At 39.3% G+C, this 24,129-nt stretch overlaps 1 protein-coding gene across 5 annotated transcripts in view; it reads left to right on the top strand.

Moving 5' to 3' along the window:
- The first annotated feature begins 13,585 nt into the window (after positions 1–13,585).
- The window catches only part of WDR17 (WD repeat domain 17), a 110,303-nt gene continuing 99,759 nt past the window's right edge, over positions 13,586–24,129 (top strand). For 2 of the 5 annotated variants that reach the window (XM_078069875.1, XM_078069876.1), the window contains exon 1: positions 13,591–13,778. The gene's annotated coding sequence lies outside the window, so the exon portion shown is untranslated. Of the gene's footprint in view, positions 13,779–24,129 lie in introns of all 5 variants that reach the window. The other 3 variants (XM_078069872.1, XM_078069873.1, XM_078069874.1) reach the window with 3 other exon arrangements.

Here is a 24,129-nt window from a genome sequence, read left to right as displayed (position 1 = left end):
AAACTATTGTACATCACTTTGTAGGTGAGAAGACTGACCATCCAAGAGGCTGGTTAATTTATTCAAGGTTGCACAAGCTTATAGCTATACAACTTGCAGAGAAAACTTCCCCTTTTCACTTCTGCTTGGACATCCACAAGACGTTCGTGTAGCTAAGAGAAGAGCCTTCTGAGATACATTCCTAAGAAGTGGGTTTATATGTATATTTTGTTTGTTTCAATGCAAAAGACATTGGTACCAGTCAGATGATACATGGAAGGAGAAGTTCAGAGCTGGGGACTAAAGGGATTGCCAGTCCTGACAAAGGCTGAAATGTTTGCATAGCGACAATGCTGAGGCATCAACCGATTATATCAATGCATCTTGTGAAAACTAAAAGGGTCCATTTTGAAGGAATGGGGGAAGGAAGATGCAGGGGAAGAACCGAGGTACAAAACGCACAATGTCAAGTACTGATTCTACTGATGTGAGAGAAGGGGCCTTCTAACCAAGGGGACAGTTGGGGACAGACTCCTTAACAGTTTAGGTCAGAGTTTGCAAAACCACGTCCCTGCCATGGTCAAGCCCGGATGGTAACAAAGTTAAGGCGGCGGGTGTGAAAGGAAAGGGAGGGGCAGCAACTGGCCAAGAGGGAAGGCTGTCTCCTCTCGGGAGCCAGTAACTCAGCTCCAGTGGATGGCTGTCATCTGGGATAAGGGCCCCCCACTGCCAGGGCTCTGATTTGTGTAGAAGATGTGGTCCATATACACAATGGAATATTACTCAGCCATCAGAAAGGATGAATACCCACCATTTGCATCGACATGGATGGAACTGGAGGGGATTATGCTAAGTGAAATAAGTCAAGAAGAGAAAAACAATTATCATAGGGTTTCACTCATATGTGGAACATAAGGAATAGCATGGAGGACCACAGGAGAAGGGAGGGAAAAATGAAGGGGGTGAAAAATCAGAGGGGGAGACAAACCATGAGAGACTATGGAGTCCGGGAACCAAACTGAGAGTTTCAGAGGGGAGGAGGGGGAGGGGGTAACAGGATGATGGATACCAAGGAGGGCACATGTTGTGATGAGCACTGGGTGTTATATGCCACTAATGAATCGTTGACACTACATCAGAAACTAATGATGTACTATACGGTGGCTAACTAAACATAATGAAAAAAGAAAGAAAAGCTGGAACGATGGAGTTTTACAGTAAAATCTCCTGATTTTTAAATGTTGCTCATTTTAAAACAAATTGGGGAAGACTTTAAGTCAAACACAACACAAATGCTCGTCCCAACTAGCTTGCAACCACTGTTTCCATTCTGCTGGCTCTGTTAATTGCTATTTGTCTTTAGAGGGCTGTGTGTACTCCCAAACAGGTTCCTTGCCAGTCTGTGTTTAATTTCTCAATGGCCCATTCGACAATCTGAAGAAAAGAGTGTACCTACCAACTATAATATGGGACGACCTTGAGGGGAACAGAGTGGGAGTGTTCATTTGGGCTGATATCATAATGAGATACTTAGAATGCCAGAGGTCTACACCAGCACAATGATTCTGCCATTGGAGCACTTTCCTCCCTCCTCCTCTTTTCCCTCCACCTGGGGACCCCAAAGAGCTATTATTATCCTAGAATGGTTATTTCTAACTTAGAGAAATGTTCTGGTAGCAGAAGAGGGATGGATCCTGGGATGAAAATAACCTCTATGAGTAAGAAGTGGATTCCTTGAATTGTGAGTGGAGAGCTTCATGGCAGAACTTAGAAGAAGGAGGTAATTTGATAAAGTAGCCATTACTGAGGAAGGAGCATCAAGGATAAGAACTTCAGTGTACCCATCAATCAAAACCCGAAGCCTGTAGAAGTTGTAACTTGAGCTCTTGGGTGGCTTTCATCTGGGTGGTAAGAAGAGGCATATTGAGCATGCAGTTTGAAGTTGCTTCCTCCTACAGTATAGCTCCTTTGTTACACCAACCCTTCAGCAAGCTTGTTACACCAATTCGCTCAGCATGGGGCGGTGTTGCTGGGGCATAGGAAGGGATAGAAGGGTCAAAGGAACTCCATATTCACCCTCCTGCTTCTGGCTTCTGAAAAGGAGCACATCCGGTCAGGGGAACCATGCCCAGGTGTCCCACAATGGAATGACAAGTGATGGGAGAACTGGCAGACAGGCAACTTGGCAGGGTCCGAGGTACGACATAATGCTCTATAAACATGCATGATACCAAGCAAGTTGACCCCTGGAAGAGGGGAGGACTAATGCTTGGGTGTTGTTGGTTTGGCTCCAAATAACTGGGAAGAATCACAGCTATCAGGATTCCTGTATCATTTCAGGGTTGGACAGGCAACAAGTCGTAACTGATTGTTGGTTTGAGTAGACCTTTATGACTGAGCAAACACTCAGATGCAGGGGCTAGGGATCAAGTCTGGCCAGATGGGACTTCCATTTCCTTCAGGACAGCCAATAAGAGAGAACGCACCTGCTACATTTACTAAGGATGCCATAGTGCCACCTAGTGGCAACTCAGAATTATCACTTAAAAATCACTAGAAAAGACCTGAACAGACATTTCTCCAAAGACATACAAATGGCTAACAGACACATGAAAAAATGTTCAACATCACTAGCCATCGGGGAAATTCAAATCAAAACCAAACTGAGATACCACCTTACACCAGTTAGAATGGCAAAAATTAACAAGACAGGAAACAAGTGTTGATGAGAATGTGGAGAAAGGGGAACCCTCTTACACTGTTGGTGGGAATGCAAGCTGGTGCAGCCACTCTGGAAAACAGTATGGAGGTTCCTCAAGATGTTCAAAATAGAGCTACCCTATGACCCAGCAATTGCACTACTGGGTATTTACCCTAAAGACACAGATGTAGTGAAAAGAAGGGGCACATGCACCCCAATGTTCACAGCAGCAGTGTCCGCAATAGCCAAACTGTGGAAGGAGCCGAGATGTCCTTCAACAGACGAATGGATAAAGAAGATGTGGTCCATATATACAGTGGAATATTACTCAGCCATCAGAAAGGATGAATATCCACCATTTGCATCGACGTGGTTGGAACTGGAGGGGATAATGCTAAGTGAAGTAAGTCAAGCAGAGAAAGACAATTACCATGTGGTTTCCCTCATATGTGGAACATAAGGAATAGCATGGAGGACATTAGGAGAAGAAAGGGAAAAATGAAGGGGGGGAAATCGGAGGGGGAGAGGAACCACGAGAGGCTTTGGACTCTGGGAACCAAACTGAGGGTTACAGAAGGGAGGGGGTGGGGGGATGGGGTAGCAGGGTGATGGGTATTAAGGAGGGCACACGTGGTGATGAGCACTGGGTGTATATGCAACTAATGAATTGTTGAACACTACATCAAAAACTAATGATGTATTGTATGCCAGCTAATTGAACATAATAAAAATAAAAATAAAAAAAATAAAAAATTTTAAAAAATCACTAGAAAAATGAGGATTGTTCTGATAACCTATCATTCTTTCAGACAATGTTAGAAACCTTATTTTTAAATTCCATACCTTAACCAAACTAGGAATCTCCAGGATTTTTTTTATTATTATTGAGATTAATATGTTTCCCACTATATATAACTATAATATACTCTACTTGTTCACCCACCAAAAAATGAACCACTGTCAATTTGACAATCAAGATTTTGGAATAGTGGTGGTGAATAAATAAACTAAAATTCTCTTTTAATGCTCTGATGGCTACTAGATGATTCTGGTTTACAATCATGCCTATGTGCTATTTTAAGTTCAGTCTTAAATATTATTTCAGTCCTCTGATGCGCTGAGATTTTCTTTGTTACCCTAGAGAAACTGCATGTGATGTTTGTTAGGAATCAATCAAGTCAGTTAAAGTCTACACATTTGTCACCTCTATGAGTATAAATGCGTGCCCAAATATCACCAACACTTGCTGTTGAAAAGACAATAAAAATCTATACATTGACTATAGCCCATCCTCCTGGCTGGCTAATTCTAACCCCTGGCTGGCTAATTTGTTGTCTTTGAGCTGTTTTGCACTTCTTTTTAAATTGTAGGTAACTGATAGGTATCTAAAGTATGTCCTCTCTGGTAAGGATATAACTGACTTCCTTCTCCCTCCTCAAAACGCATTTTTTGCCTCCATTTGAAATTCATTTCAATATTTTTTTTACATACTATGTAAATTTTTGATGCTCTGAATTTTCCTTGAACTGGTTATAACATGTACCTGGCTCCCTCCTGTTTGAATAAAATTCTTAAAACTGGGGAAGTGTCATATAATTCAATAACAAATTTCTCAACATTAACCATGTATTCAAGAAGTGGAGGGAAAAGTCCCTTTGTATATCAAGAACAACTAGACTAAAATGCTCTGGCAATTGAAGAGTTACAGACTACTTATAAATTGATCCCTAAGGATCTTGCCTCATGATCACTAAGTTTCAACTTAAAAATGAGGTATGTTTCAGTACAAGGGTTTGAAAAGCTAAATACACCCATCTTCTCAAGTTTTAACTTAGCAAATATAAATTTTAAATTTTAAACAATTTAACAAAGCAATTTTTTTTTAAAGATTTTATTTATTTATTTGACAGAGAGAGACACAGCGAGAGAGGGAACACAAGCAGGGGGAGTGGGAGAAGGAGAAACAGGCTTCCTGCCGAGGAGGGAGCCCGATGTCAGACTCGATCCCAGGAACATGGGATCATGACCTGAGCCGAAGGCAGACGCTTAACGACTGAGCCACCCAGGCGCCCCAACAAAGCAATTTATGTAAGTAGCAAATATTAGATATTCACTGACTTGCTTGTTAGGCATTCAGGATAGATTTGCTTATTTACTAATTTACTTTGCCCACTCTACTTTTGAGAAAAAAAAAATCAAGATTAACTTCTTTAGAAGAGGATTTGGATCAGTTGCTTTCTTATTTCTTTTTCGATCTTTAAAAACCCAGGATTATAATACAGTTGTGGAATCGGAATGGCATAGGGACAAGGGAGTGTGGAAAAACAATATGCAAAAAAAAAAGGACATACTTTTTATTAATTTAAGCTGTTGTGCTCTTAGAAAAATATATCTAGGTAATAAAATCAACCAATGTATCAGTTTGCATCCAGAAAAATTCAATGTAACATATATTGTTTTCATACTTAGTGGAGTATATATTCAGAGCCTTTTCAGGTTGTGTGTGTGTGTGGTTTAGTTTGGTTTTGGTTTTTTGTTTTTTGTTTTTTTGTTTTTTTTTTTGGCAAGATGGCTATGATTGGGAATACAGTAACACAGAAGAAATCCTCTGAGGTATAATTTTAGAATCGCTCTCCAAAAGCATAGCTAAAGGAAATTTGGCCATGTGCTGAACAAATTTTCTGGATGCTAGATTTTTACTTATTGTTTATGATCTTAAGCATTTTTAAAACAGGTAAAAAATTATCAAGAGTCCTTCAACCTGGTGTCACTAAAGATTAAAATTGTGGATTAAAAATGTTGGCAGTCATCTCTAGAACCAGAAAGCTTTGTCTTAGGGGCAAAAGTCTTCTGAGATATTTTCAGCAAATTGCTTCATCCGGGACTCCCATTCATAGCAACATCTTGTCTTGTTTTCATAGAGAAATGGTCTAACATATTTTCCAGAACCAGAAGTCTGAGCTTTGCTTTATTTTGCTTGGGCTTAGTCTGTCACACTGCAATCAGGGTATTATATATACTTCTTCAATGTTATTTATAAAGTTTGATAAATTTTATCAAATACATAGAGAGCAAAATACACATTACACACACACACATGAATTGAGTGCCCATATTAGGAGTTTTACATTTAGGGAGTCATAATGTTTATCTCAGATAGAAGTTTCCTGTACCGGAGTGCCTGGGTGACTCAGAGGGTTAAACGTCTGCTTTTGGCTCAGGTCAAGATCTCAGGGTCCTGGGATTGAGCCCCGTGTAGGTCTCCCTGCTCAGTGGGGAGTCCGCTTCTCCCTCTGCCCCCCCTTCCCTCGTGCTCTCTCTCTCGCTCTCAAATAAATAAATAAAATCTTTAAAAAAAGTTTCCTTTACCTTCTACCAAAAAATATGTCCATACAAGCTGAAAATATATTATTATTTAAAAGAAACATGGCAAAATGAAGGGTATAAACTCAGGTGATTGTCCAAGAAAAGAATAGTTTTACTCATGTTTCTATCAACTTCCAATACTCAATGCAAATATATGTTCAAACGGTATCTCCCATTTTTCTAAAGAAATTTATTCACATAATTTTCCTTCAATCTGATGGGCCAACTGTATACTACTGGACATTTCAATATTAACTGTGGACAAATAGTTATTTGCCAAGGTCAATAATAATTATCAAGATAAAATTTACACACAGTAAAGTGTGGCTTTCACATAGTGGTGGTGGATTTGGAGCATAGCAGTGGGGTCATCTCCCCTTTATGTTCCCCAGAGCTGGAGATGAGCGGCACATTTTCATGACCATGCTAGATAAAACGATAGATAGAAAGACAGATGGAGAGCGCTGTGAATTGTGCAAGACTGTTGAATCACAGATCTGTACCTCTGAAACAAATAATGCAATATATGTTAAGGAAAAAAAAAGAAGATAGTAGGAGGGGAAGAATGAAGGGGGGGAAATCGGAGGGGGAGACGAACCATGAGAGACGATGGACCCTGAAAAACAAACTGAGGGTTCTAGTGGGGAAGGGGGTGGGAGGATGGGTTAGCCTGGTGATGGGTATTAAAGAGGGCACGTTCTGCATGGAGCACTGGGTGTTATACACAAATAATGAATCATGGAACACTACATCTAAAACTAATGATGTAATGTATGGTGATTAAGATAACAATAAAAAATTTAAAAAAAAGATACAATAAAGGCGGCACGTTCTGCATGGAGCACCGGGTGTTATGCACAAACAATGAATCATGGAACACTACATCAAAAACTAATGATGTAATGTATGGTGATTAACATAACAATAAAAAAGTAAAAAAAAAAGGAAGACAGATGGATACGTAGACAGATGGCTTTAGAAACACTAAGAATCATCATGCACTGTTGAAATCACATCTTTAGACATATATAAGGACTTGCCAGTGGTGTAGTAATAAACATTTAACAACTAGCTTTCTGGAAAAAAAAAAAAAGCAATGTGTACATAGACACATGTATATAAGTTTACTGTAAGTTTTGCTGATATAAAGGGTGTGTTGCATGCAATTTACACACAGTACAATATGCAATATTCTTTATTTTATATTCCATGTAGCTAATTGATTTTCACAGGATTCTTTCATTAAATTTTACTAAACTCTTCTCTTCATAGCCAACTTATGGCTGCAATTGACAAATGAACACAGTGACTTATAGCTGACTCTAAAGCTGATTAATATTTTTCTTTATGTTAATGAGTAAGTCAAAAGCAAAACAATGAAGGCTTGTTCATCATTCACCTTAGCAACTCCTTAGCTATATTGGATAATAGTTTTTGAATATTGGAAGCAGAGTTCCTCAATTTTTTGTGCTATTTACAGTGTAACAACTATAAACACATCCCACTTTATTTTTTTTAAGATTTTATTTATTTATTTATTTGACAGAGAGAGAGAGGGAGAGAGAGCACAAGCAGGGGGAGCGGCAGGCAGAGGGAGAGGGAGAAGCAGGCTCCCCGCTGAGCAGGGAGCCCCATGCGGGGCTCGATTCCAGGACCTCGAGATCATGACCTGAGCTGAAGGCAGAAGCTTAACCCACTGAGCCACCCAGGTGCCCCAACACATTCCACTTTACGGTTGAATTGCATTGTTGATATTTTCCCCATCACTTTCTTAAGTTTATACCAGGGATTGGCAGATAGCCTGTACGTCAAATCCAGCTGCCTCCTGTTTTTGTAAAGTTTTTTCCAGACACACCCACATCCATTCATTTATGTATTATCTGATGGCTTCTGAGCTACAGTAGCAGAACTGAGTAGTTGAGATAGAGATTGCACAACTTGCAAAGCCTAGAAAATTTACTCTCTGGCTCTTTACAAAAACAGTTTTCTGATTCCCAAAATAAACCACTACTTACCAAGAGAACTTTCTGTGATAATTAAACCGTTCTTTATCTGTGCTATTTAATATGGTGGCCACTTAACCACATGTGACCATTGAGCACTTGAAATGGGGCCATTGTGATTGAAGAGCTAAGGTTTTCATTGTATTGAAATTAATTTAAATTTAAATAACCATATTTTGCTAGTAGATACTATGTTACACAGTGTAGGTCTAGACAGTCAACAAAACTGTGAACCACACCCTGATTGTAGCATTTGCTCATTTCTGGAGTGTGACCTCCGTTGGGGCCAATTTCAAGCCATCAGTGTGCTATCATTGAATGACAGGGTGGGAAGAAATACACATTATGTTGTATTTCTACCACACAGATGTGACATAAATAACCTCAAAAGCACAGATAAAAGTAAAATATTAAGAAATAACTAGGAAGTGATGAGTTTTGAGTATTACTTTGTTTCTAATAAAATTTTTAAATTATAAATTTGTATCATTTACTTTTAAGAGTGGTTGTGTTTAACAAGGGGTGGCAAAAATCCTGAAAAACATTAGTAGTTGTCTCCCCAGAGCTAGTACAATCTGGCTTTAGCAGCCTACTGAGGGAGCATACCACATGCTTTACTACTATATGTAAATTAAATTGAACCAAAAAGATATTAAAGACCTAAGGTGAGTGAAAGAGAATACTGAAAAAGTGCGTTCGTCTGAAACTCATTTGTGAAAGTGGATATACTGCCAAAAAAGGCATTTCCAGCTGTGGGAAGAACAATGTATTACAGAAGAATGGAACCAACAGAATACGGCTTTATAACCTAGGGTTGTGGATCCTTGGAAGGATTTCAGAAGGTGATCCCTCTGAAATCACAGGCAAATTTTATGTGACTATACAAAAAACAGTTTCCTGGGAATAAGTCAACCTTTCTGGGGTGTTGGGGAATCATGATTTTGAGAATTTTAATACTGAAGGGGCTAGCCTCACTGCAAAATTTGATCAACACATTTGAGAATTACATATAACGAGTTGGGGCTGAAACCATAAGCCTCCTGGATCTCAAGACTGAAGCAGGTAAACGCAGATGAGAGTTGGCGCTAGCTGAGAAACAGAGCCTAGGGTGCTCATAGGAGTCTAGGGCAGGAGTCAGACTCACCACTTTGAAACTACTAAAGAATTCATCAATCGAAACTGTACCGAGTGATTTGTATAAAATTCAGTACAGAGGGACAACAGGAAAAGATAGGAAAAGAAAAAGTGATAAAGACATACGCTCGGGACATTTGACAACTCTATTGTAGGTCCCCTTGAAATTTAGAAGAGGGAAACAGGATAAATATTGAAGTGAATGATAATTGGGAATTCTTCACAATTGAAGATTTGGAGAGATATTTGCAATGGATATATCGAAAAAAGATTAACACCCCAACTATTTAAAAAATGACGAATCCATAAGGAAAAGTTAAACAAATAAGGAAAAATAATCAAAGGAAATGAACAATTTATAAACAGGAAACGATGTTCCATTTCAACAAATTTAGGAAATACATATTTAAATCATAAGAAGATGCCACTTTATTAGATTAAAAACACTGAAAATATGATCTTGGTGAGGATATGGAGCAGGAAAAACATTTATATACTGCTGCTTATAGCATAAATGGAGAAGGTTCACATGTATCATGACTCAGCAAACCCACTTGGGGGTCTGAGAAACTCATAGACGAGCACACATACAAGGAGATTCACTGCATTTTTGCAATACGGAAAAGTTCACACAACATAAACACTCAATAGATAGATAAATACATTGTGACGATATATGTGTACGCCGAGATCCGTATCAATCAAAATGAACAAACTGTAACCATACATACCAATATATATATAAAATTTAAAAAATAATGACAGGAAATAATTTAGAATATATGTAAATCTGTTAGATTAGTTACATCTAATTAGATCAGTGTAATCCAATGACAAGAGGAAAAAAAAGTATGATTTTACTTTATCCGCATTGTGTTATTTTTTTAAGGAAAGACTTGATACAAATATGACAGAAGCCTACAATTTATTAAATGCAAATGTTTATTGTAGTGTTCTCTGTATTTTCTTCTTTAAAAACTTTATAATTTAAAAAATTTTTAAAAATTCAATCAATATTATTCTGGAGATAAAATCTCAAATTTTATGCAATTATTGGTTAATTAATTTTAAGCCATTTTGGTACCTCATGAAGTCCAAAGAGTGATGTTAGATAGGTAATACATTTAATAATAACAGAAATGCTCATTTTAAATATATGTAATATATATACACATTAAGAGCAAAATTATGGAAATATATTTTTAAAAAACTATTTTAATTTTTAAAAGTGTGTTTGCATACAGTAAGCTTTTAAGTATTCAGTTCTCTAGGTAATTGATTTACAGTTGGATCACCTCTTTTCGTCACACTTGTTTCTGTTCTCTTACCATTTTTACATAAAAAATAGTGTGAGGGGCACCTGGGTGGCTCAGTCAGTGAGTTCAGTCGGGAGACCACGCCCACTTCAGGCCCCATGCTCAAAGTAGAGTCTGTTTGACATTCTCTCTCTCCCTCTCCCTCTGCCCCACCTCAGCACGCGCTCTCTCTCAAATAAATAAATCTTTAAAACAAACAAACAAAACTAGTGTGAAAGGGCTTTTTTATTAAAAAGTGACTCTGAAGCCTTTTGGCTTAATTTTCCAAAAAGTTAAATTTAAAAAGTCCTTCCCGGTTGGTTTTTTATTTAGAATATCCACTAAAAAGACACTAGCCACTGTTCTCATAGAACATGCCTAGCCTTGAAGATGAAGTGAACAGACTCACTCGATTCCCCTAATCACTCTGCTTTAAATTTCATCCTGAAGAACTCTGTACTCTAGGTGTTAAGAACTAATGACTGCCCCGAAACTGCCAGTCAGCCTGAGTGACTGACGAGTTTTTTGGAACTTGTGTGATAAGAGCATCACATTAAATATTTGTTGAATAAAGAATGAAAATCAGAGGAAAGAGATCTTTTCCTTAGGAATTAGGTTATATTGTTTCTCTGGGTTCTTGATCTAACTATATCTGCGATTGTTTAAATTTCCCTTTTATTTTATTTATTTTTTTTAAAGATTGTTATTTATTTATTTGAGAGAGAGAAAGTGAGAGACAGAGCCGGAGAGGGGGAGGGACAGAGGCAGAAGAAGACTCCCCGCTGAGCAGGGAGCCCAACAGGGGGCTCGATCCCAGGACCCTGGGATCATGACCTGAGCCGAAGGCAGGCGCTTAACCAACTGAGCCACTCAGGCGCCCCTAAATTTCCCTTTTAAAACTAACGAACCAAATCACAGAAAAGGGAGAAGCGTACTTGACTGAGAATCAGGGCTCATGACATCAATTCTGCTACCAACAGCTGTGTGACCTTGACAAATTCTATAACTTTCCAGGCCTCAGCACCTTCATCTTTAAATTGTGAATGCATAACCAGATAATTTCTAATGTTTCATTTGCTTTCATGGTTCTTAACGGGAGGATTGGAGCAATTTTGAATAAATGAGACATAAAAGACTTTTCTATCCAACTAATGGGCCAAGCTAGACATTTTGTCTTTGACAAATCTTTCTCTCCATGTGTATTATCGACTATTTAGCACTGGCCCCAGTAAATATCAGTCATAAATGAAAATGATAGTCTATTCTCCCAGAAGTGTTTCTTATCATTTTCCCTCTTCATCATTCTTATTTTTATTGTCTTAATTCAGGCCATTAGCATCTTTTCCATGAACTACTGCATTTTCTCCTAATCCATCATGCTTTTCATTTCTCTATACACTTTTTTACCTCCTACATTTCCAGGGTGTCCTTCCTGAAGCCCTGATCTTAGGGGTTAGAGTCTAATATAAACAGGAAGTCCAATATCCTCCTCAATCTGGTTTTCTTATTTTTCCAGTTTAATCTTTTGCTAATTTCTTTCTTCCCTCATATCCTTAGATACCCACTCTCACTTCCTCCAGGCAAGGCAATCAAGTCAGTCATTTAAATCAGTCATGCGTTTCCCCCATTTTGTGCTTTAGGCCATGCTGTCCCTGCTCCATAGTCTGCTCCCCTTCTCCTTCAGGTGAAATCTATTTATTACGTTCCTGTTCAAACATCACTTTTTTTTTTTTTAAAGATTTTATTTACTTATTTGAGAGAAAGAGAGAGAGCATGCATGCGAGTAAGCACGAGCAAGGAGCAGAGGCCGAGGGAGAAGCAGGCTCCCCACTGAGCAGGGAGCCCCATGCAGGGCTCCATCCCAGGACCCAGGATCATGACCTGAGCTGAAGGCAGACGCTTAACTGACTGAGCCACCCAGGCGCCCCTCAAACATCACTCTTATTGCAAGTTTCTCTGAATACACTGGGAGAAAATGTCTCCCTCCTAGAGTCCTCACATAGGACTTCTATACAACCGTATTTCAGAACCTACATTGAATTTATACTTTTATACTTCGTTGTTGCCCTCTCTACTTTCTCTGGTAGATCATGTGCTAATTTATTTATCCATTCATCAGTTATTGAAGATCTGCTATTCATCAAGCACTTTGTTAGAATGTAGGCAAGAGTTTGTAAGAATGGATGCCGGTTTTTAAGCAAGTGTATTGTCTATGTGGAGAGGCGACTTCTAGGTAAATTTTAATTTGCAAAACAGAATGTTAAGTGCTGTGGTAGGGTACGGTCTGCAGAGAATACTTTGGAAGAAACGAGGAGAAAAATCTACGGCACAGGCGGGTAGGGATTATGTCCAGAGAATTTCCCTGGTTGGAGAATTAATTTATTAATTTATTAACTATCCAGAGTCTGACATATAAATAAAGCTCCATAAATGTTAAGTACACTTTGTTCCGAATGTATGAAGGCTCGTTTTCTCCAGTGTGTTTGATAAAGGCTGTGAGTAGTGAAGATATTTCAGAGATACGAAGAAATTATGAATGACAGTACCAAGCATTTCCACAAGGAAAATGTTAGTTTTGCACACACTGGAGGCAGATATATTAACTACATACAACTCCACTAATAAAGACAAATAGCTGCCTCCACAGGAGTCTCCCACCGAGCTACCTGAGCCCAATCAGGCAATAATGAAGTGCAGGAGAGACAGCAATCTACACTCATTCGCTTTCCAGGTGATGGCAGCTGAAGACCGGTGCAGCCTGGCCTCTGAAGGAGGCGCGACGCCCTCCACCTCGCCGCTCAAGAAGGAGCCGGCGTCAGTTGTATATTTGACTCATTTTCCTGGAAAGTGCGCACGCAGTCCGTGGCACGCGCTAGGTCACGGGCACGCCGGTGGTGCACCGCTTTCCTCCACTCCGAGCCTCACGGTAAACTCTGCGGCAGCCCCGCCCAATGCCGCGGCACCGTGTCCGCCGCGCAGACTCCCCGTTGCCAGGTAACCAACCTCCAGCGCACACCGTCCCCCCGGGTCGGGAGCCGGCGCCGCTCCCCGCCGGGCGCTCCAATCAGGGGCCGGTGTGCTGTCACGTGGCCCGCGGGAGTGCCCAGGAGAGCCCGGCGCTCGCTCCGGCGCTCGGAGCCGCCTCCCCGCCCCACGGAAGCCGCGGTCCGGCCGCCCCGCCGCGGGAGCCCGAGCCACGCAGCGGGGGAGGCCGGGGAGCGCGCGGGCCGTGCTCGCGCCGCCGCGGCGCCCGCTTCAGCACCTTCCGCTGTCCGCCGGCGCGGTCGCCGCCCCCTCCAGGTAAGGAGCCGCCGGGCGCAGGGGGAGAGCGGGCGGGCGCAGGCGTCATGAGTGGTCTTGGCAGCGGCGCGGCGGCGCGGGGACGGGCGCGGCCCCGGGCTTTGCGCGCGACGTGCCTGACGCGTGAATCCCCGGAGTTTTAGGGTCACGCACCTGCTCGTCACGAGGCCCGAGCGGCAGCCAGCGTGTGTATAGCTGAGCTGCCCCTGGAGTGTGGACTGTCCATGATTCTAATTTTTAAGGTTATTAAGTATATGTATGCCCGGAGTCTGGATTGTATGCCCGCCAGGCACTTCGGTCTAGATTTCCCACCCCTTTGAAGATGGTCTTAATAGGCAGGTTGTACCAAGAAGGCTTTGAGTGAAATGGAGGTGTATTCCAGAAAAAAAAAGACAGTATTGAATGGGAGAAGCATAATATGTGGTAAATCATAAAAATACAGTCTTTCCTGTTTTTCTATACACAACCCCCCCCCCGATTTTTGCATGCGCATATTAAAAGGAGCAAAATTTAAGCTGACTTTTTAAATTTCCTATATTAAAAGCAATTGATTTGAATGAAATTTAGTGATCACTTTGTGTACCAAAACTTCCCCACTTGTTTTTGTAACTTCTACTGATTGATTAATTGGAGTCTTTTTCTTTTTTTTTTTAAAGATTTTATTTATTTGACAGAGAGACACAGCAAGAGAGGGAACACAAGCAGGGGGAGTGGGAGAGGGAGAAGCAGGCTCCTCATGGAGCAGGGAGCCGGATGCGGGGCTCGATCCCAGGACCCTGGGATCATGACCTGAGCCACCCAGGCGCCCCTAATTGGAGTCTTTAACAAGGGTTAAAGAGAGAGAAATTACGTTTCTGAATCTTGCACTATTTCAGAAATACCCCTCAGAGGAACTCATTTTCCCCTACCAATTTTTATAACCAAAGTTACAAGCCCTTCTTGAATAAAATTTTAAGTAATGTAACATCAGGTAAGAAAAGGTTTTCCTTCAGGTTTTCTCTACAGAGTAAGTTCTTTGGGGAACTTCTAAAATTCTTTTTAGGTATCCGTATCTCTCGCTCACAAATGGGTCTCCAGGAATGGTCTCATCAACAGTGAGAGAATAATCTCCATGTGATTATCACAGAACACAGCAGGTTTGGGATATTCTCACTACCCTGCTTGAGGGCAGCTGATGCTGGACTTACGGTGATTACAACCACTATGGAAAAAGCACTTTTTTAATGTCCTTTTGAGATTCTGTCTCATTGGCTTAAGAGTGCAAGAAAATGGGCATAGTTATGTCTTATCTGTGTGAAGGCAGAAATCTGAGACGAGTGGTCTGACAGTCTTTACTGTTCTATGATCTAAAATTAAAATAGGAATGAAGTGACTATGAAAAATTGTCAGTTAACTCAAAATTTTGGGAAGCATACTTTAGTGGATTGTCTAGAGATTAATGTCACAAACACTAGTTTTAGGTCATTGCATTAAGAGTTCTTGAGAAGTCTTCTCTATTGGAATAAACCAGTGGTCTATTTCAAAGGTCATACATGGAAAGAAAAATCCTCTTTCTTTCATTCATTCATTCATTCTTTCATTCTTCTTTCATTCTTTCTTTCTGAACAGCCCAAAATATAATGGGCGCTGTATTTATTTTTTATATGCAACATAAAAAATCATATATTTAAGTGAGCTGCATAAACTATATTAAAATGGTTCATTGAATGTTATTACATTGATTTGACTTTTTTCTCCTGTGCTAATGTTTATAGAAATAGTAAAGAACTGTGGGTATCTCTGGAGAAAAAAAATCAAATATATTTACTCGAAAGTTTAAAAGTTCTTCATTTGTTATTACTACATATTGGTGTACTAAAATTTTTGTCGTTCATTGCATAATAATTCCATATATTAGAAAGCCACAAATTAATTTAGCTTAGGAAAAAAATGTTTTTAAATCCTCTGCTCCCAGTAGAGGGACTATGAGAGCTGGAATGTGTTTGTGTATCTCACACACAAAAACTTACTTCAAATTGGAAAGTAGAAAATAATTCTCATTGCACAGAACCCTCATGTTTGTGCTGTAGGAAAACCTTCCTTTTTCAGTGTAAAACAGCTCCATGTGGAGTCTTAAAAATTAAACAGTTGGTTAATATGAAACAGGTAATATTTAATTAAATTTGGCCCTTTGAGATAAAACATTATGAATGAGTTTTCATGAAGGGTTAACATTTTATTTTTAAGGTAAGCATGGCTTGAAAGAGTCATTTCGGAATGTTAGCTGGAAGGATCCTTAGAGACCAGTTAATCTAACACCCTTATTTTGTAGATGAGGTCACTAAACACATAATGATAAGTTGCTCAAAATGAGTCAGTGGGAAAGCTGTTACAGCATTGCGCTGCTCCCTAAGGAAGCGCAAAATATGTCATCAGCATCATTTTCTGTCTTTTTTTGGGGGGGGGGGTTATTTATTTATTTATTTTAGAGGGAGACAGCCCATGAGTAGGCAGGGGAGGTGGAGGGGGCAGGGGAGAGGGAGAGAGAATCTCAAGCAGACTCTGTGCTGAGTGGGGAGCCTGCCATGGGGCTCGATCCCACAGCCCTGAGGCCAAGGCCTGAGTCAAAATCAAGAGTCAGTCGCTCAAGGGGTGTGCCATCCAGGCACCCTATCATTTTCTCTTTCATTACATTTTTTCAAATGGCTAACTCAAAACTTCGAGTAGTTAGGAATTAGATCACTTTTATATTTATTCTATATTGTTAAAATAATTACTGTACAAAGTGAACACTGTACATGTGTTTGGTCTCATCATATAGAAACTTTACTTAAAATATTGGTTAAAAAGTGTTTTCCCACAATTTCCCTTTTTTTGATTTGCTCATTAATACAAGTTAAGTTTTGCTGCAGAGTCTTACATGATTTTCTTGGGGATCCAGGAATCTTAGAAATTCTTTATCCCAGTGCATCTCAGTGGTCCGTAGGTGTCCTTAGCCATCACACCTGCAGCTGAATGTTAAAAATACTAGAAATAAGGGGGGGGAAATCGGAGGGGGAGACGAACCATGAGAGACTATGGACTCTGAGAAACAAACTGAGGGTTCTAGAGGGGAGGGGGGTGGAGGGATGGGTTAGCCTGGTGATGGGTATTAAAGAGGGCACGTTCTGCATGGAGCACTGGGTGTTATACGCAAACCATGAATCATGGAACACTACATCAACAACTAATGAGGTAATGTATGGTGACTAACATAACATAATAAAATAAAATTAAAAAAAGAATTAAACATAAGTGGGGAAAACAAACAAACAAAAATAGTAGAAATAAGAAACTTTTGGAAGTTACATTTGAAGCCTAGGTAATGGTTACCGCTAGGTATCATTTTGAAGTTAGATGTTTATTTTCTAGACTTCGTGCCACGTTGGTACCAGATGCCATCTAGAACAGTGTTACTGAAAGTGTACCTTCGACCAGCAGCTCTCCTAGAGCTTGTTAGAAATGCAGATTCTCAGGCCATGTCCCTAGCCAATCAGAAGCTCTAAGGGAGGGGTCAGAATCTGTTTTACTAAGCCTCAAGTGTTTCTTAAACAAGGTAGAGTTTGGGAAGTACTGAGATAAGGTACATTATGCCCTTGGACCCTGTCACCTCATGAGCTGGTAATAGCCATTGTATGATACCACTTTTGGAACTTTACTTGGGAGCACCATGAACTGCTGAATAAATGAATTCCTGAAAATATAATAGTGGGTACATTTCATAACATCTGATAGTAGCTTTTTAGGCATAATGTTTCACCTTCATTATTAATTACATTAGTTCATCTTTAAGGGATGTTTTATGTTGGCCAAGGGCGTAATTTTTGACAGATGGGCTATCAAGTAGATGAACAACCTGTCTGATCTGCATTGGTCCTGACTTAGCCCATGCAACCCTTCACTTATCAAACCTTAGGATTTATCTCAGGCCTTCTATCAATGTATGAATGCGTACATTGAAGACATTTTTGGATTTAGTGACTTATATGGGCTATTTCTGTTCATTTTAAAGTTTTCAAGCTTTAAAACCATTGGATTTCCTTTGCTGGTTTTTCTAAATTGACTTACCAAAATAATTTTTAATACCCCTTGCCAAGAAGAAGAAAATGCCGGTCCGAGTAATAGCTTCTGCCAAACGGAAATCCTGATTTTCACAGAAGCATAAAGGCCCACCCTACTTCAAAAACTCATATAAAAAATCCAACCCACAAAAACAGACTGATTAGAAGGGGGTGGGGATCCTCAGGTTTACAAAATGACTCATGGCATAGCTTCTCAAGTCTTTATTCAGGAGGAATGATCCTATTTATAAAAACAAGGCTACATATTTTTGTCATGCCCTAATATAGAAATAATCCTATATCTTTTTATGACAAATACATACTTATATTAAAATGTCTCTGTCAATGGAATATTTACCTCTAACTTACTAGTTTATGGGTGAAAATTTATATGATTTCACCCCTCCTCTACTTTTCTTTAGCTGACTCAGAATGGTCACACTGAAGGTATATAAATGATCCTATTGTTCAAGAAAAATGGATTACTTCTTCAATCAAATTAAAAGTTATCCCCATATTGCAGCTCAAGAGATTCTGTAATCCTCCAATTACCTAGAGAAATGTAATTCCATAACTCAAATCCATATAATTTTCATTTTGGTGTTTAGAGTGTAGGAAAGTGTAAAAATAAATGTGCAGATGGATGGTAGAATAAGTGTGTAGGCGGATGATGAAATAACTCCGTTCACTGCATCTTTAAATCAGGGTCTTGGTCTGACTTATAACTCGTGTGTTTTCCTGATTGAATTGGAATTCGAACTGGTGTAAGTGGTCATTTTCTGAGTCCAAACTAGAACTACCATAATGACCTTAGTCTTTTCTATTTGCTACCTAATCCAGGATTTTAACGTAGGTTAATACCGTGTGCTTGTTGTGACCTATTTTACCATGTAAGCTTTTAAGAACACTATGATCTGACATATGATGGACATGCTTGGATAAACTGCCCAGCCAAGCTCATGAAAGGTAAATTTAGGAATGATAGAAATTTAGAAGTTGAATCTTGGTCAGTACAAGATTCCAGAGGTGGTATTTTGGGTAAATTATCTTATTTGTCGTTAAAACTATGTAAGTAGTTCTCCACCTTTACTGTGCATATAAATCATCTGTGAGTAATGTTAAAAAGCAGGTTTCCGCGAAATAGCTGAACATAAGGGAAGGGAAAAAAAGAGGGAGGCAAACCCGTAAGAGATGCCTAACTATAGAGAACAAACTGAGGGTTCGTGGAGAGAGGTGGATGGGGGGATGAGCTAAATGAGTGATGGGTATTAAGGAGGGCACTTGTTGTGATGAGCACTGGGTGTTGTATGTAAGTGATAAATCACTGACTTCTACTCCTGAAACCAATATTACACTGTATGTAAACTAACTAGAATTTAAATAAAAACTTTAAAAAAAAAAAAAGCAGGTTTCCAGGCTCTACCATAGGATTCTGACCCACTATCTTTGGGATATGATCCAGGAATAGCAAGTTTAGTGTTTCTCAGTTAATTCTGATGCAAGAGACTTGAGACCCACACTTTGAGATGCATTGATTTAGAGATGTTTTAAAATTTCATTCATCCTTGATAATCCATGGCTCCACATATCAGTGAGAATTGTGGTCATTTAGAATTATGGATACTAGACAGAGGAGGAGGATCTCAAGTTAATGAGCCAATGGCTGATAAAAAAAAAAAAAACACATTTTTTTTGGCGGTTTCCAAGTGTTTTCTAAAGATCACATATTGATTATATAATTATAAATTTTTTTTTTGCATAGCTCTGAGCATAGATGTATTCAAATTTTAAACGCTGATTTTTCAGCGAGAAGTTTTTAGGATCTTGTTCTTTGTTTTTTATTAGTATAATCAATATAGTTCTATTAAGAACATTTGCAAAATTCTGGAGACTATAAAGGTGAGTTAAACAAAACTACCTTGAATCTCTGCATCCTGATCTGTCTCTGATGTTTGAATACATTTTTATATCCTTTTATTGATTTTTCTCACTTTCTCAACCCGGCCAGGAGCTTCAGTTTCCGCCTTTGCTTTGGCCGCATGCTTTTGCACCGGACGCCAGACGCCTGGATATTTTGCCCTTCTCGTCCTTGTCAAGTCTTTGCTTAGTATCACCTCAGTATCACCCACACCAGCTCTGTCTCCAGAACTGCGTGTCCTCTTTTCCTCCATTATCTTCTCCAAGCCACAGATTCTCTTCTCATACATCATTTCCTTGCTTGCTTAGCTCATTCTCTCATTCCTTCCCACAAGAATAAGAACTGCGGAAGGGCAGGATTTTTCTCTGTTTGGCAGAGTGTTTTCATGAGTGCCTGACTGGCACGTAGTTGGTGCTTAATAACTGTTGAATGAATCAGTGAAATTTTAGAAAATATAAATAAGTCAAAGGAATAATAAATCTCCAGCTATTAAATAGCCAACTCTTTACCTTGTGGTGTGTATTCTCTTAGTTTTTAAAGTGTGTGTATGTGTCTGTGTGTATATGTTTATACATATATATAAATTATATGTGGATTTTTAAACATAGGGACATAACTATAACATGCCTTTTAAGTTAACTACAGAGAACTTTTTCAAGTCATTGATTCATTATCACTTTCTGCATATTGATATTATGTATATGTTTATATATTTTTGTCTTTTTTCTTTTGACCTTGTTTATGGTCTGTTTTAACATAATTTAAAATGTAATGTTTTATGATTTTTTTCATGATGATTATTTTTAAATTGTAAAAATACTTTGAGTCAATTTCTCCCTAAATATCAAGAAACAAATTGTGTCTATTGATTACCTTTGTAAAATGAGAAATTTAGCACACCTTTGTTTTCTTCTTTTCCTAAATCTCGGGAAAACCGAGATTAGATTTTAATACCTAACTTTTACAGTATTGGTCTTCTCTTTCAGTAATTACCTTTGATATATGCATTTTTGTAACCATATAGCGTAGATATTCAGGTTTCTTTGCTTAATGTATTTTTAAATTACATGAACTTCTATATCTGAGTTGTTCTGATTCATTTTTCCAAAAGCCTGTGATTTTTATTCAAGTAATTTTAAAAGGAATATTACATGGGTAAATAGCCTTCTAAATCCTTGTGTCTATGACAGTGTCTTTCTGTTTGTTTTCCGTTAACACATGAATTATGTTTTGGTCATTTATAGAATAGTGAGGTCGTTGTAGTTGAATTTAACGTAGTTATTGTACCACTGATATGTGGAGTTCAGTGTAGTAGTGAGAGATGACATCAATCTGAATTCTCTGCATTTGTACATAACATTTTTAAGAATTCTACTTAGATACTCATAGAGTTGTAAAAAACTAAATTAACCCCTGAATTTGCCTTAATGTACCTAAGCATGGATCTTTTTTTAAAAATATATTTTGCTTGAAATAAGAAGACTACTTTCAGAGCCCTAATCAGGGTCTTTTTCAATTCAAGTAATGTTGCTTTGGCTACTTCTTGGGTTGTTGCCTTTATTTCTGTTATTTTACTTGTGCTTTAGTCTTCTCTAAACAAGTTTGTAATACATAGTTTGGGTTTTCATCCCCCATACACTGGTATGTTTCATTTTCTCTCTAATTAAAAAAAAAAATCTTTGGGATGCCTGGGTGGCTCAGTCGGTTAAGCCTCTGCCTTCGGCTCAGGTCATGATCCCAGGGTCCTGGGATCGAGTCCCACATCGGGCTCCTTGTTCAGCAAGGAGCCTGCTTCTCCCTCTGCCTGCCTCTGTCTCTCTCTCTCTCTGATAAATAAATAAAAGCTTAAAAAAAAAAAATATTATGGGAAAACAAAGATTTTTTTTTTTTTTTAAGCTTTTATTTATTTATCAGAGAGAGGGAAAGCACAAGCAGGGAGAGCAGCAAGGGGAGGGAGAAGCAGGCTCCCCACTGAGCAGAGAACCTGACGCGGGACTCGATCCAGGACCCTGGGATCAGGACCTGAGCCTGAGGCAGACGCTTCACCGACTGAGCCACCCAGGCATCCCTTCCCATAATGTTTTTGAGTTTTTTACTTGTTTTCTGAAATCACTAATATGAAATTTTGTTTTATTATTATTATTTTTTTTTTGCAGTTTGAATTCTGCCTTTTATTGGTCTTTGATGTGGATCTTTCTTCTGCTCTTGCCTTTTATTTGCTTCATGATAATCATTTTGACTATCTTGTCCCAGAGCCTTTTTATCTTAGCTGGGAGTGTGCTCATTCTTATTCTTGAATGAGAGGATGCCCATAAAGGATAACCAAAAGACACTATGCAGATTGCTGCAGGCCCAAACTCTATTTCCTTGGACAGCCCAAATATCACTATTTGATTAATATAGAAATCTCAACATAGAAACTTATGTCAATATCCTGACCGAATTGCCATCATCTAGCATGCTTTTCATTACCTAGTATGGTTCTTTTGTCCTAAGATGGAATTTTCTCCTTTCTACCTTGACTAAATAGATGGGGAAAATACATACAAAAATACAAATACCTTTTTGCTTTTTCCTTCCATCTGTAATATATAACTAAGGAGTTATACTTCCCAGAATACAGTGTTACTCTCTTATCTCCCATTTGTCTCCCATTTCTTTTCTAGTCACTGGGTTTGTTTTTGTTGTTGTTGTTGTTGTTGTTTTTTGTAGTTGCTTACTAGGAATAGTAGAGGTCACGGATTGAGTGGAGAGGACAGGGAAGAGGTGCGTGAGGGGAATGACAGAGGCAGCTCTGTGGTCCCATGACATGGTGGAATTTTCTGATTGACGTAGATTTTGTTTCTCTAAATGGGGGGCAGATAGTGATGCAGTGATAGTGTAAATTTATACATACTTCTTGGGAGAAAGGCTTTTTAAGTTTCTAACAGTATCGTGGATGATCCACTAGGACACTAGTACCTATGACAGAATTAGAGAACTTTTGTATTTAGTGGGAATTCCTCACAGGAATGATGCCAAGACCTTGTTTTGAGTGCTGCTATGAAGGTTTTTTGGTGTGTGTATCTGTGTGTGTGTGTGTGTGTGTTTTCTGTGATCTTAGAAGAGCCAGTTAGGATTCTTTGATTTCTAGCAACAGAAAATACCACATGTATTTCTATTCATATAACTAAAAAGTCTGAAGTTAGAGTGCTGGTATCATAGTTAACCTCAGTGCTCATTTACTGTTCTTGTGACTCAGCCCCTCTCTACTGTGCTGGCTTTTCTCCAACTCTCGGTAGTAGCCCCCAGCAGTTCTAGATGTTTTCTCGTGAGAGCAAGATGGTTGCATTAGCTCTGATTTCAGGCTGACCATTGGCTCATGTCGACAGAGGATAGAGTAGTTCTTATAAAAGTCCTAAGTTTCATGCTTAGACACATTTAAGCTTTGTTCTTGTCATTGAGCCATCACCACAGCGGGGAAGTGATTAGTGTAAATCTGAACCACCTGCTCTAGTTCAGACGGGTCTTCCACTTAAACCTGGACCAAAGCAGAGTTGGGGGGGGGGTCACCAAACAAAAATGTAGAACTATTTCTGGAAGAAAGGAAGGAAGATGATGGGGAGGCAGACAACAGATGTTCACTGCTGTGTTTAGATGGGACGTTGTGCGAGACTCTGATAGAAGCCGCTAGAAATGCTGGAACACCTCTTACCCTCTAAAACACAGGCGACTGGGGCAGATTGAGCCGGTGAACAAAATAGGGCTTTGAGCCTTGAAGCTTGGGGGAGCAAAACTCCTTATTTGGAATCTGAAAGTATAACAAGTTTTAATTAAACTTATATTCAGCTATTTATCTTTCTAGTTATGCTCACATTTTAATCATTGTGGACTTTATAATATGTAAGTAATGAAATGCAAACTAATTAAGAAATGTATTAGTATCAGAAAAATAGAACCCAGGAATGAATTATCAGTAATGTAAATACTCTCTATGCCTGCCTATAGCTGGTTCTCATTTTTTGGCTCCTGATCTTTATTTCTCAGTGACTCTGAGGCAGGGCTACCCGCATGTCGTGCACACACTCCACAGTCAGTGTGTCTCAGTGGAGCTTTACCCTGGGCCTGTCCTCCCCCTAATTTCCCCTTTCAGTGGGCGCTGCCGCGTCATTTGGCCAGCAGCTGGGAAACCGTCTTCCTGGAGTCCTCCCTGGCGCTCGCTTCCCACAGGCCAGTAGTTCAACCTCATCGTTTGTCCCCTACCTCTTTATGTTTTTCTGCCCTGTAGCCCTCCTCAGAGTGCCAGGATAATATTTGTAAGTCAGAAAATCTGATATCATTATCACCATGCTTAAACTGCTTCAAGGACTCGCTG

Source organism: Halichoerus grypus, chromosome 3 (assembly GCF_964656455.1).
Source record: "Halichoerus grypus chromosome 3, mHalGry1.hap1.1, whole genome shotgun sequence".
Lineage (NCBI taxonomy): Eukaryota > Metazoa > Chordata > Mammalia > Carnivora > Phocidae > Halichoerus > Halichoerus grypus.
Note: the sequence above shows the minus strand (reverse complement) of the source record. Positions and strands in the feature narration are given on the sequence as shown.